Source organism: Pseudorca crassidens, chromosome 4 (genome assembly GCF_039906515.1).
Source record: "Pseudorca crassidens isolate mPseCra1 chromosome 4, mPseCra1.hap1, whole genome shotgun sequence".
NCBI lineage: Eukaryota > Metazoa > Chordata > Mammalia > Artiodactyla > Delphinidae > Pseudorca > Pseudorca crassidens.
In genome coordinates, this window is record NC_090299.1 from 124,753,997 (window position 1) to 124,767,537 (window position 13,541).

General features: G+C 43.7%; 1 protein-coding gene across 6 annotated transcripts in view; it reads left to right on the forward strand.

The window, feature by feature from the left end:
• The window catches only part of SH3D19 (SH3 domain containing 19), a 181,079-nt gene that overhangs the window by 41,478 nt on the left and 126,060 nt on the right, over positions 1-13,541 (forward strand). The gene's annotated exons all lie outside the window — the stretch shown is intronic.

The following is a 13,541-nucleotide window of genomic DNA, read 5'->3' on the forward strand; positions in this document are numbered from 1 at the left end:
AGATGGCTGACTTCTCAATCCAAGACTTGCAGAAACTGATGTTTGTAAATACTCCAGGCTCATTGATTCCGATGCAGTTTGATTCCCAGCTCACCACTCCTGCCAGGACCCAGAAATCCTCCACTTTACACATCAGGGGATCTCCTCTACTGCCCTGGGGGAGAGAGGAAAGATGGCTGGGCCATGCACGGGGCAAAGGGAGAGACTGCAGTAATTTAGCCAAGAGCAGTGGAGTTAGGGCCTGTCCAGACACTCCTGGGTTCACGCAAGGACCCCGAAGCTACGAGACATGGAGGAAGCACACTGGGGAATGGAAGGGCTCTGCAAGGTGCCTATAGGATGGATTCTTACTATGCACTGATCTGTCTGCCCCACTGGGAGCCTGGAGCAGATCACGGCTTCACTGATGGGCTCAACTCTGTGCAACAAGCTTTCTTTCTGTAGCGGTTGTTGCATGTCTGGAGATCACTGAGGTGTACTTTTAGCTCCTTCAGTGTATAAGATGGGTTCATAGCTGTAAGGTCAAAAAGAGTCAAAGTTGTCTTAAAAAATGAGGAAGCAACTTTCAGCTATGGAAATAGCTTTCATGCCTTTGATTTTCAGGGATAGCTCTGATTTCAAGTTTCTGCCCCCATAACAGGCAGCACTCTGATTTCTGGTTTGGCAAATGGTCTAAAGGCTGAGTTCCCTGGGTCTGAACAAGACTGATGGCAGTTGCTCCTGCTGTACCACAAAAAACAGAAGAATCTTCTGATTCAGAAAAACCTAAAATCATGAAAGATGTAGTATTAAGTTGTTTGGCTTTGGAATATATTTTTATATTCCATAGAACATAAGAAGGTGGATCTAATAGATTAAGAAGAATCAAGACTATTGAGGGCTTCCCTGGTGGCACAGTCATGAAGAATCTGCCTGCCAATGCAGGAGACACGGGTTCGAGCCCTGGTCTGGGAAAATTCCACATGCCGCGGAGCAACTAAGCCCGTGCGCCACAACTACTGAAGCCCACGCGCCACAACTACTGAAGCCCACGTGGCTAGAGCCCGTGCTCTACAACAAGAGAAGCCACCGCAATGAGAAGCCTGTGCACCACAACCAAGAGTACCCCCCGCTTGCTGCAACTAGAGAAAGCCTGCATGCAGCAATGAAGACCCAAGGCAGCCAAAAATAAAAATAAATAAAATTTTTAAAAAAAGGACTATTGATACATGTAGCCTTACTCTCCTAGTCTGACTTGGGACCTGCTGAGCACTCTTAACTTTCCTGGATCCATCTTTGTGTCTGCTTCCCCCTACCCACCTACCCGCATACACTCTACCCAGGTGCCGCAGGAGAACTAACAACTCTCCTTAAATTCATTGCCCTGTCCTTTTCACTTTTAAGGTCTTAGTAGTATTGTGAAACAAGAGCAGAAGCAGATGTAGATAAGCAAAGCAATTACAGCAGCAGAAGTATGAAGGAGGCAGAGGAAACCTGGGGGTTGAGGAGAACTGAAGTCTGCAGTACCTCGGATTAATTTCCGGAGAGCGAGAGCGCACCACATCTGGTGCCAGGAGTGGGATAGAGAGTAGGGGGAGGGACTGTCAGTGGAGGAAACAGAGCTCAGAAAGTCTACTTATCCTCACATTGGGATATCCCAGAATTGCCCCATCCAGTCACCCAGCAGGAGGTTGAGTTCTTCAGCTGGACTGCCGATGATGGGAGGCAAATGGGCAGGACAGTGGGGCCAAAGGAAAGCAGGTGGGCCAGTTCTGCCACAGCAATGGCGCTGAATGCATTTCTCTGGAAGTTGGGGTAGAGAATAATCCTGGACACGGGGATGATCGTCGTTTTGGAGTCTTGGTGACCAGAGACCTGAAGTGACCCCACCAATACCTTGTATTTTCTGGTGTCCTTAGACCTGAGAAGAAGAGGAGCAGAGCAAGTACCGTGGGTTTCTTGTGACTCTGTCATGGAGTGTCACAGCAGAGCCCAGAGTTCTGGAGGTTGTATTTTTCGTCTAGCTCTTCCTAAGCATATGTTCCTTCAATAAGTGCTGAGCATCTCCTGAAAATATAAATGAAACTTAGACATGATCTGGCCCTCACAGGGCTTTTGGTCTCAAGGATTGTGTGTGTGTGTGTGTGTGTGTGTGTGTGTGTGTGTGTGTGAGAGAGAGAGAGAGAGAGAGAGAGAGAGAGGGTGGAGGAGAGGGAGGGAGGGAGAGAGAGAACACACAAGTAAACAGGTATAGAATTTTAAATTGTGATAAATTTTATGAAGAAAACAGGATTTTGAGGTAGAGAGCAAAAGATGGGGGAAGAGCCTATGAATTGGTGATCAGGGAAGGTCTCGTTGAAGAGGTAACTTTTCAACTGAGTCCCACAAGGTGGGAGTCAGCCATGAGAAGAGCTATAAGGAAGAGCATTCCAGAGGGAATAGCCTGTGCAAAGGCGCTGAGCGTAAGAAAGAGCTTGGAAGTCTCTAGGAATTGAAGTATACCTGGAGTAGAATGGGATGATGTTAGGGAAATGAGCAGGTACCTGGCAATTCATAGCTTAATAGGTTTTATTCTAGGTGCTTGCGCAGCGACTGGAGGATTGGAAGGGGGGAATGACACGATCCTGCCTCTGACTTAAAAAAAAAATCACTTTGTTGTGTGTATGAAGGTAGCAAAACTTATTTTGCTATTGCAGTGGTCCAGAACATGTGTGCTGGAGTCAAAGTATTCTGTGGAAGTAAAACTGAAGAATTGGTGTGTGCAGTGAATATGAAGGGTGAGGGAAAGTGAGGCTTCATATTTCTGGCTTGAGCAGCTGGCTGTGTTGTTGAATGAGATGGGAAGAAAGGGAGAGAAAAGGTTTGGGGATATTGCTGGTGGTAGAATTGTAGTTCTCTTGATTACATCATCTTTGAGATACCAGTGAGACATCTGAATGGAAATGCATCAGAATTAGAGTTCGGAGCTGGCGATGTTAACAAATCTACGACATTTTAAACCATGGGAATAGATGAGGCCACCTAGGGAGAGTGAAGAGGGCTCAGAACCGTGCATCCGGAGTGGTATGCGGATGTGGGCATGCAGTAGAGGGAGTGGCTCCCCCTGGGGAATGTCTCCTTGGGTAGAGAATTAGATGGGGGGTGGGGTGTGTGTGTGACATTTTCTAGGCACTCATTTCAGTCAAGATGATTGTCAAACGTAAAGATACCCGAAGTCTAAGAGTAGTCGTATTGAACTGAGAGCTAGGGCAGGAAACATTTGGACCCACTTCTTAGGCACAGATACTGTATCGGGCAATGCAAGGTGAACAACTCTCTGTCCTCAGCCCAGGAGCTTCAGTCACCCTCGTCCCTGATGGGTCTGCCCGAAGCAAGGCTCCGCACTCACCGGAAGCAGCTTGCCACCGTCAGTACCCACTGCTTTCAGATGAGGGTGGCCACACAGATGTGAAACAATCCCTGGCGGTTGCTGACCTGCTAGGGCCACTGCCCCACGTTGGCCTCCGTGCCTGAGGCAGTGCCAGATAAGGCCGCGGGCCGCCCACAGACTGCGGACAAAGAGGAGAAAGTCCTGGGAGGCCTGCCCCCTCCCCACACTGGTGTCCCCTCCTCCCTCCTCCTTCGCCCCATCCCCCCGCCCCCCCATGCTGGCCCTGGCTGGGGCGCCTTACTTGACTTCACGAGATTCTTTGGTCATCTGTGCCTAGGAAGAGGAAAGGTGGACCGTGGGGACACCCAGGATGGCTTCTTATTGCCGAGGGCGGCCCACACCCCAGGCCCTGTGCAGCCCCCTCCCGGGACTCTCCTCACCCCAGGGGTTCACCTGAGATCCCCAGCAGAAGGGGCAGCAGGAAGACACAGCCCGCAGGGCCCATGTTTCTGTCCTCAGAGCCAGCACTTCCTGCCGTCTGGACTCAGGCTCCCAGGGCGAGGCCCGCCGGGGAGGAGAGGAGCAGGGCCAGCTTCACCTCCTAGCTGGTCCTCGGCTTCGCCCCCTCCTGTTCTTTGGTCCTCACCCTGGCCAGCCCAGATACTGCAGGGTGCAGCTGCAGGACCCAGGGGGCGAAGCTAGGGCCCGAGGCAGAGCAGGGTGCCTGGACTTCCTGCCTGCGGGTGGAGGAGGGGCCGTTGGGGGAGGGCGCTGGAAGGAATAGGGCTCACGCAGTGCAGAGACCCTGGTGTGGGCCAAGGCCAGGCTCATAGGCTCCCTCTGCCCCGTCTGCCACATCTCAGGGACTTGCCCTAGTTGCTCCCATCTTCTCCCCCGCCCCCCGGCCGAGGGTGAACAGTCCAGGGCAGGTCCCTGAGCTTGGGTCACGGAGGGCTGTGCAGAGGGCTGCCCCGAGTCCTGGGCCTCGAGAACGGCTACAGGACTGACAGGAGAAGATAAAAAAGAGGAAATAAGCCAGTTAGCTGACCAATACGTCCTGCTTTCTCACTTTCCCTTTTCTGCTTCAATCTCTACCTATTGTAACTGGTTCCTTGCCTCCCTAAGTCAGGGAATATTTATTGGATGTTTATTGTGTACAAGGAGCAGGACCTATAAAGGGGCATGAATCATGGGGGTGCCTGCCTCCCAGGAGCTGACAGTCTAGTCCGAGAGAAGCGGAGTAAGGATGTAATCCTGGAGGTTTTGCCTTATGATTGGTACCCTGTTCATTACAAAAGGAGGGGCGGGTGGCTCTGAGACCCGAGGGCAGAGCGCTGGGTCCTGGTCCTGGTCCAGAGTGTTGAGCCTCTTTCCTGGCTCCACTACAGACTGGTTTTGAGAACTTTTCAAGTTAGACAAGACATGGAACCTAAGTGCTGAGCAAGTGTTGCTGCTGTTTTTAAAAACATGGCAATGATGAGACAGCTATTGAGACTCTAACGTTCCATGCCTGTTGCTTGGCACAGGAGGGCATCATGGGTACATAAAATGAACGGGATTAGAAGGCCTGTGGGAGTAAGGGGGAGCTTATACTTGCAAATATGGAGAATGGGATTATTACAGTTACTGAAATCGAAAATTTATTTAACTTGAAGCTTTCAAGATCAAGGTGTGGGGAAAAAAAAAGGTGAACTATATAGCTCACATCATCTGATAATAGGAACCATATTCTTTAGTCAGGAGATAACTTTTCCCCCTTGGCAATTAATTCAATGAGTTTGTTACAATATTATAAAAAGCACATTTATAGGTGACTAAGAAACATTTCTTGCTTTTTACATTATCTCTCACTGAATGGCGATGCCATCATTTTGAATCACGATTAAGTCATTTCTGTGAAGAACTAAACTAACTTAAAAGAAGTATTGATATTTCTCGTTATGTAATTTGAAATAAAAGTAGAATTTAGAGAAGATGTCTCTTGCCGCTTTCAGATGCCTCTCTTGCCAGCTATGCTTCGGTGCGGTCCACATTCTCTGGATACCTTTTGGACTGTCTTGACATTTTAGTGATGTTTTATTTCCTAAGGAAGCTGGCTCTTATTGCTGCCTCTATGAGATCCCACCTCAGCTTTGCCTGGTTGTCGGCTGTAGGAAGGGCAGTTCCAGAGCCAAATGCAAGTACCAAAGACCTCAAGATACCAAGTCTCTTCTGTCTCTATTTAGAAGAGAATAGATAAGGTCTCAGAATAGAAAACAAAAATAATTATAGCCATGAGGCTAGAAGTTAGACACCAGTATTAAGATACTAATGTGTATAATTAGGGCTTCCCTGGTGGCACAGTGGTTGAGAGTCCGCCTGCCGATGCAGGGCACACGGGTTCATGCCCCGGTCCGGGAAGATCCCACATGCCGCGGAGCGGCTGGGCCCGTGAGCCGTGGCCGCTGAGCCTGCGCGTCCGGAGCCTGTGCTCCGCAACGGGAGAGGCCACAACAATGAGAGGCCCGCGTACGGCAAAAAAAAAAAAAAAAAAAAAAAACTAATGTGTATAATTAATAGTGTAGACAATTAAAAATTCTAGAGCAGGAAGGACTGTTTAAAATCTTTGTTATAATTCAAGTTTTTTTTTTTTGGTTTACAAAAACAATGAACTAGTGTCTACAAATGTTAAATTGATTCTAAACAGTTTAACGTGATCAGTTACAGAAGCTTGACAGTATTTTACATTCGCATAACATTTTCATCCACACATTGACTCCGTGAGAGAAGCATGTTTTCATTTCTATTTTATAATTGAGGAAACTGAGGTTCTTGGAGGTTAAATGACTTAACAAGTTGTATCATACTGTTCACTAGCAAAGCTGGGTGTTGCTTCTATTTCCTAGTCTAGTAATCAGATTTAAATCTAAGTCTTCTGATTTGTTGTCTAGAAATCTGCCTCCATGCTCTGGCAGCCTCCCAGGTCCAGGGTCAACACTCATTTATGTAGCAGTCATGTTCTCAGTGCCCATGCCAGGTGCTGTTCTAGAATAGTCAGGTAACAACATAGCAAAAGCCCTTCATCATGGAGTTTATATTCTAATTTTAGGTCAGATCATGACAGGTTCTTTGGAGAAAAGTAAAACAGGGTAGGGATGCTGGGCTAGGCACCACTTTTAAATAGAGCCGTCAGGGGAGGCATTGCTGAGGTGGTTTCTGAGCAGGAATTTGAGGAAAGAGAGGCAGTGAGCCAAAGGGTTATCTGGGATAAAGGGGTTGAAGCACACAGCATAACTTACAAGGTTCCTGAGCAGGGGTGTGTTTGGGATATTTGAGAAACACTGAAGCTAGAGCAGAGTGGGCCAGGGGCTCCAGTGATAGGAAATGAGGTCAGACAGGGAACAAGGCCAGACCACATGGGCCCTCATAGGCTACTGTGAGGCCTTTGGTTTCTGTTCTAAGTAGAAGGGCAACATTTTGACCTGACTTAAAGTTTTAAATGGATCCTATTGGCTACTGGATTGAGAATGGTCAGGGGTAGAAGCAGGGAGACCAGTCAGAAAACTATTGCAGTCATTTGGGCAGGAGGTGATGGTGGCTTTGGACCAGGGCCATTGAGACAGAAGTGGTTAAGAAGTGGCAGATCTGGTTGCATTTTAAAGGCAGAGCAAATGGGACCTGCTGATGGATTGGTTGTGGGTAGGAGTCAATAATGACTCCAAGGTTTTTGGCCTGAGCCCCCAGAAGTGTAGGCTATCCATTTACTGAGATGGGGTGCACAGTAGGGGGAGATTGTTGTTGAGGGGTAGACAAGAAGTTCATTCATAGGCATGTTAAGTTTAAGATGTTTGATAGGGACTTCCCTGGTGGTCCAGTGGTTAAGAATCCGCCTTCCAATGCAGGGGACGTGGGTTCGATCCCTGGTCAGGGAACTAAGATCCCACATGCTGTGGGGCAGCTAAGCCCGTGCGCCGCAACTACTGAGCCCACATGCCTCAAACTACACGTAGAGAGCCCACGTGCCGCAAACTACAGAGCCCATGCGCTCTGGAGCCCACCCGCCACAACTAGGGAGAAGCCCACACACCGCAAGGAAGAGCCTGCACGCCACAACGAAAGGTCCCGCACGCCGCAACGGAGATCCTGAGTGCCGCAACTAAGGCCCAACACAACCAAAAATAAATAAATAAAATATTAAAAAAAAAAAGATGCTTGATAGATATCCAACTGGAGATGTCCTCTAGGCAGTTGAATATACCATTCTGGAATGAGGAGGTTCCACAAACTGAAGGGCTAGATTAGGGTGCTGTCAGCATGTCATAGTATTTAAAGCCAAGAGATGAGATAAGGTCACCTAGGGAGTGAACATAAATAAAACCCTCTGTGAGTTTTAAGGACTGATCACACCAAAGTTGGGATGAGATAAGCAGGAAGCAATAAGAGACTGAGAGGAAAGCAGAGAGGAAGGCAGAGAACTGACAGAAGTATTCTGGAAGCCAAGTATGTAGAGAAAGTGTTTCAAGAAGGAAGAAGTGATTGGCTGCCAAATGCTGCAAACCATGAAGAACCGACCGTTGGATTTGGTATCGTGAAATGGATTCAAGAGAAAGAGGAGAGTGATTGGAGACAGCAAATATAGGCAATTTTTAAGAGTAGGTTTGCTGTTAAAGGAAGTAGAGACACAGCTGGCAGAAGAACCTGGGTGGTGCAGAGTTTTTAGTTGTTTTGTTTTAAGATGAGAGAAATTACATCATTGTTTGTGTGCTGATGGAATTATCCAGGAAAGAGGGGGAAATCGATGATGCAGGAGAGAAAGTGAGAGAATTACTGAAGTGGTGTCCTTGACAGACAGGAGGGGACGGAGCCTAACTCACTAGTTGGGGGTGAGGATGCTTAGATTGGAGCACAGACTGGTCTTTCCTATAAGAGCACAAGCAAGCATGTGGGCACAGATGCCAGCTGGTGGGAGATGTGGTTGTAGAAGTGGTCTGCTGATGGCTTTCATTTCCTCAGTGAACTAGGAAAGACATCATCTGCCGAGGATGGGAAGGGAGGTGTCGAGGGCTTAAGAAGGAGTGAACTGAGTGTGGGAGATGAATGGACCAGAGAAATAGTAGTGTGACTGCTGAGCACAGAAAGGATCCTCTTGAATAGGAAGTGAAATTGGCATAGTTGTGTGTTCACAAGCAGTGTTCAGTAACATGGGTGGAGGCATAGAGAGGGCAGAAGGTTGACTGTAACCGGGTTAAGGATTTCTGACGAGCATGTGGTGAAGAGCGAGGGAGAAGAGAGTGATTATAATGATAAATCAGGAACTTCAGCTGGAAAGGAGGGAAGTAAGGAATGAGGGAGGTGGTGTGCAGAGAGTAAAGCAAGGTAAAAATCAGTGGATTATAAATCCTAATGGTGTTGAAAAATAGTGGAATTGGCATTTTTGCTATAGGGAGTGGAAGAGAGATAATTAATGTTCTGGGAAGGTGAGATGCTTAACATTGAGATCATGGAGAGGGTGCAGTTCTGGGTGATTCCGAGGCCAGGGAGGACCACAGAAGTAGCATCTGAGGCTGGGTGAAAAGATCAGTTAGTCCTAAAGGCGGATTATGCTGGAAAGGCAGTGAATGTTAGGCTTATCAGGAGCACGCAGAGATCCGTGGCTCTCCTTTCACTTTCCCTGAGTCCTTCAGAGTGAGGACCAAGATAGATTTCAACCCATGTTTATGGTTCCAAAGTCAGTGCTCTTTCAACTTCTCCAGGAGTCTATTTTCTGTTGATTTTTATCATTGGAAGAAATTCTTGATGCTCAAAGAAGTTTTGCTAATCTTAGATCTAAATATCTCCTGACTGGATTATGCATGTTTGAACATGTAAAAATATTTTCATGTTAAATTAAGTTTAATCTTTTACTAAATGTTCCCTATTGTATGGGGAGAACTCTGAAGCAAAGATCAGAAATCAGATGACACTAATGCTTCCTAATTAAAGAAATTTCTACTTAATCCTAACTAAAAATATATTGGCTGGACTTCTGGTCAGCTGGGTTTGATTCTCAGCCCTAAATTCCTGAACATTATAGGTAAAACACTTTGTCCAGTTTAGAAATAGCCAGACTCTTATTAGGGGAAAAATAGAAATTAAGAAAATGAAAATTATTTAAAACTATTTTATTGTTAGAGAACAAGGTTAACGTGCAATAAAGAAGAATGGCAATCTCTGATGTGTCAAAAGGCAGGGCGATCATATTTTAGTATTTGCTTGCTGCCCATGGGGCTGTTAAGAATCAGTGTTTCTGGAAGTCTCAGTACTGAAGATAGGAAAATGAGAACAATCATACTGCTTTTTTCCCATGAGTACCAGGTAGCTTTAATGAGCAATGAGAAAATTATACCACTTGTGCACAGCACCACATTGTTGTCTCAAAAGTAAAGAACTTTTTAATATAATATAGTCACATGATAATGCAATGCGACTCAAGATTTGACTCTTACTGTTTTATTTCATCCATATAAAATAGATGCATCTTTCCATAAACATTAAGGTTATAGACTTGTACTGTTAAATGGAGGGGCAGGAGATGGCAGCAGGGATTGACTCTAAATGGGCACATGGGATCTTTTTAGGGTGATGGGAATGTTTGAAAATGATTGTGGTAATGAATGCAAAACTCTGTAAATTTACTAAAAATCATTGAATTGTACGCTTCAAACAGGTAAATTTTATGGCATGTAAATTATGCTTCCGTAAAGCTGTTAATTTTTTTTATTGAAACGGAAAGTATGTGAAAGAAAATTTATTATTGATGAAATAAAGCTGTTAAAGAACTACCCTCCCTTCCCTCTCCTTCAGGTTTACAAGGCACATCTGTCACACCTTAACACATCATCCCAATATGATTTTTTTTAACACCTTTATTGGGGTATAATTGCTTTACAGTGGTGTGTTAGTTTCTGCTTTATAACAAAGTGAATCAGTTATACATATACATATGTTCCCATATCTCTTCCCTCTTGCGTCTCCCTCCCTCCCACCCTCCCTACCAATATGATTTTAAACTGTTTCAGAAGATAGAAAATGAAGGGAAATTTTCCATATTCCTTTTTATGAAGGGAAAATAACGTTGATATTGAAACAAGGAAAAGATATTTCTCCTAAAAAAAAAACAGATCAGTTTTGCTGTGAATATTGAAACAAAAATCGTTGGAAGAAAAATTATAAAATAGAATTCAGTATCACATTTGAAAAGTAACATACAAAACAGCAATGTAGTATATGCTGAATAGTTTGGGCTCTGTAGCTGGACTGGCTTGGAATCCCAGTACCAGGACCTAGCTTCGTGACCTCAGCAAAGTAACGCAACTTCTTTCTTTTCTGATCGGTAAAGTGGGACCAGTAAATAAGAGAACTTGCTTCATAGGGTTCTTGTGAAGGCTGAATGAGTAAAGCACTTAAGTAAGTGCCTGACACTCAGTAAATGTTGAATATGATAATAACTGCCTAGCTTATAAAAGTATGAATGTGTCAGAATTTATTTTGTCATTCCTCTATTGTTGATCACTTGGATTTGCTATTATAAAGAACAGTGCAATAATTATCTTCATATGGAAATTTCCCTCACTTTTCTCTCCTGAAGATAGATCTTTAGGAGTAGGATTTTGGAGAAAAAGCCATAAACTTTTTTTAAAAAGTTATTGAAGTATAATTGATTTACAGTGTTGTGTTAATTTCTGCTGTATAGCAAAGTGAGGCAGTTACACATATATATTTAAGTTCTTTTTCATGATGGTTTGTCACAGGATATTGAATATAGTTCCCTGTGCTATACAGTAGGACCTTGTTGTTTATCTATTCTATATATTGATGTAATATATAGTTTGCACGTGCTCATCCCAAACTCCCAGTCCATCCCATCCCTCCCCCACTCCCTACCCCCTTGGCAACCACAAGTCTGTTCTCTATGTCTGTGAGTCTGTTTCTGTTTTGTAGATAAGTTCATTTGTGTCATATTTTAGATTCCACATATAAGTGATATCATATGGTATTTGTCTTTCTCTTTCTGACATATTGCACTTAGTACGATAATCTCTAGGTCTATCCACATTGCTGCAAATGGCATTATTTCATTTGTTTTTATGGAAAAGCCGTAAACTTTTTAAAGGCCCATGTTGCTCTTCAGAAAGATCATACCCCTTCCTACCGATGGTGATAAGAGTGTTTATATTTGCATTACTCCTACCACTACTGAACATCATCATTGCAAAGAAAATCTGAGGTGATTGGATTAGCCCCAAATAGAATGTAATCATTTTATCTTCATTTATTGAGAGCATACAACGCAACCTTAACTCAAACATTGTCCCAAAACACCTGAAACCCTGAAAAATAGAAATGTTTTCAGTTCTCCTCTAGATGGATACCTGGAGTTGAGTTTTCATTTTCATATTCAAATTTTACATGCTGTTAGGATATTTGCCTTTTGTAGCTTTGCTTTAACTACTTAATCTGATGGGGAAATTTTTCCTAAAAACATGAGTTAAAAAATAATCTACCAAAACAGTTGCCACCAGGGAAAACTGTTTATATTTTCAGCTTTATTTTAATTATTTATTTTGCCTCCAAGACAGTTCTAAAGTCATATATCTTTCCAGCCCTTCTCTGTATTGTTCCTTCTCCAGGTAACTTCATCCCAATCTTTCGAATGACTTTTTTTTTTGGCCATGCCTCACGCACGGCATGCAGGATCTTAGTTCCCTGACCAAGGATCAAACCCATGCCTCCTGCAGTGGAAACACGGAGTCTTAACCAGTGGACCACCAGGGAAGTCCCCCAATCTTTAAACTCTTTGGGAACTGAGAATGGTTCAGGTCTCAGAGAAAGACTCATAAGACTGCATTGGGCCAGTGTAAATCCATCCAATTAAATCTGAATTTAGATGACTTTTCAACTAGAGCACACCAGGAACTTTTATGATCTTTCACAGGGAACGGGTATGTCTGTCCTAGGACTATCTAGCAGAGCCTTGGGTACAGTCATCACTAAAAGCCGGGAGGGTGAAAAGAACCCATCTCTGTACTGGATTTGTTCTCTTGCAGACTTGACACTTCAAAGGGAGGAGTCCCTTTTCCTGTAGTAGAACTTTCATCTGAAATCTTGCCATATAGCGAGGTCCCCTTAGTTTTTCCCTAGAAAACAAATTAACAGGGAACTGTGTCTTGTTGCACTATTTGCTCGACTTGAACGAATTAATATTAATATATTAGTTTTAAGACTTAAAGTCAGAAAGTTCAGCAGTGATAAAATTCCTTAGAAGTTTATTCTTGTATATATTTGAATTCTATCTAATAGAGATTGCTCCTGTTCACCTGTCGTGTTTTCTATGGCTGTGTTTTAGACACAGCCATACCCATTGACACGTGGTTAACATTTCAATCCAATATTGGAAACATGGTCTCTGTACAGATTAATTATCTTAAATTGGATGGCACAACTAAGAGACTACCACGGTTCTGATGTGAGCTAATGTCTCAGGCTCTTCCAGAATGTATGTTTCACTTGGCATATGTATCTTATGGTCTCTGACTATAACATGGTATAGTTAGACCTTTTAAAAATAAACCTTGGATTTATATTTAAATCTTAGTTTTAATTTCCTTTTTTGTAGTTGTTATTTCCTTTTAATTTTTTAATTGAAGTACAGTTGACGTACAATATCATATTAGTTTCAGGTATACAGCATAGTGATTCAACATTTATATACATTATGAATTGGTCACTGTAAGTCTAGTAAGCATCTGTCACCATATAAAATTACCATAATATTATTGACTCTATTTTCTGTGCTGTACATTACATCCCTGTGACTTAATTATTTTATAACTGGAAGTTTGTACCTCTTAATCCCCTTGGCCTATTTCACGCCCCCCCAACCCCTTATTGCTTTTTTTTTTAAGGTAATTCTGAGAAAAAGTCATTTCTGTTATCCTCAGATGTAGAAAGAAGCAATTTAGAATCAAGTATTAGCATCCTCCTTTCTTAACCTAGTTGCAGATTCTGTTTTCCTTATGTTAACTGGATGTTGAGCTTTCCCCTATGCCCTATTAAGGTTTGCTTTTTTTTTAAAAAGATCTTTATTGGAGTATAATTGCTTCACAATACCGTGTTAGTTTCTGTTGCACAACAAAGCGAATCAGCCATATGTATACACATGTCCCCGTATCCT